We start from the raw sequence: 1,194 nt of genomic DNA, 5'->3' as shown, positions 1-1,194 counted from the left end.
CCCTCCATCCACCCCCAGCATCCATCCATCCACCCGTCCCAGCATCCCTCCATCCATCCCATAAACCCCCAAAATCCCTCCATCCACCCCCAGCATCCATCCATCCACCTGTCCCATCGTCCCTCCATCCTGCCCCATTGTTCCTCCCAGCCCATCCGCACCCACCATCCCACACGCCCCCAGCGTCCCTCCATCCACACCCACCATCCCACACGCCCCCAGCATCCCTCCATCCATCCCCATAGACATCCAACATCCCACACGCACCCAGTGTCCCTCCATCCATCCCCATCCACACCCACCATCCCACACACCCCCAGCGTCCCTCCATCCATCCCCATCCACACCCACCATCCCATACGCACCCAGTGTCCCTCCATCCATCCCCAACCACACCCACCATCCCATACGCACCCATCATCCCTCCATCCCACCACAACCTGTCCCATCATCTCTCTTTCTCTTTGTGCCCATGTCCTTGATTTTGAAATGCTGGACCCTGCAAACTTGCAGCATGTGGCTCCCCCTAGTGATCGCTGAGTTCAACCTCTATCTGTGGACGGGGCGGGGGAGGGGATTTTGGTGCCATCTCTGGGGTATGTCTCACCCTTTGGGGTCATGGCTCAGTGCTGTGCCCGGGTCAGCCTGCGGGTTGAGCAGCAGGGTGGTGGGCTGCCCCAGGCTGTCTCTGCTGGCCTGGCTCCAGGATCAGGGGCTGGATCACAGCTACTGGCCCTGCTTTCCCTGCAGCGAGGGCCCCTGACTTGGTGCAGCTGGGTGCTTTGGGGGCCTGGGGAGGCCCCCCCCTTCCTGCTGGCAGCCCAGGGGAGCACAGATGAGTAGGGGAGGCAGTGTCTCCACACTGTTCCCCGCTTGTCACGTTATTGACTTGAACTGGGACCATATAGAACATGGGTGCAACCATGGTCCTGTAGTGGCACCAAATCTTGTATAAAGGGGGTCAAATGAGGTGGCTAAGACAAGGTTATGATTTGCTGGTTATGATTATGCTATCTGTGTGCATGGATCATTTTTATATTTAAAGTTATAAGTATTGGCTCTATACTGTCTGTATTTCAAACTTATGCTATGCTTCTGGGTGACATCCCAGACAAGCTGGTGTCAGCTCTGCCTAGCCGGCTTGATGGCCCATTAAGGACCATCAGCTATACAATGGACCCATTGAGAGAAGGC

Source organism: Terrapene carolina, unplaced genomic scaffold, assembly GCF_002925995.2.
Source record: "Terrapene carolina triunguis isolate 2854851 unplaced genomic scaffold, T_m_triunguis-2.0 Scaffold230, whole genome shotgun sequence".
NCBI classification, from domain to species: domain Eukaryota; kingdom Metazoa; phylum Chordata; order Testudines; family Emydidae; genus Terrapene; species Terrapene triunguis.
The sequence above is the reverse complement of the archived record's forward strand: the minus strand, read 5'-3'. Positions refer to the sequence as shown.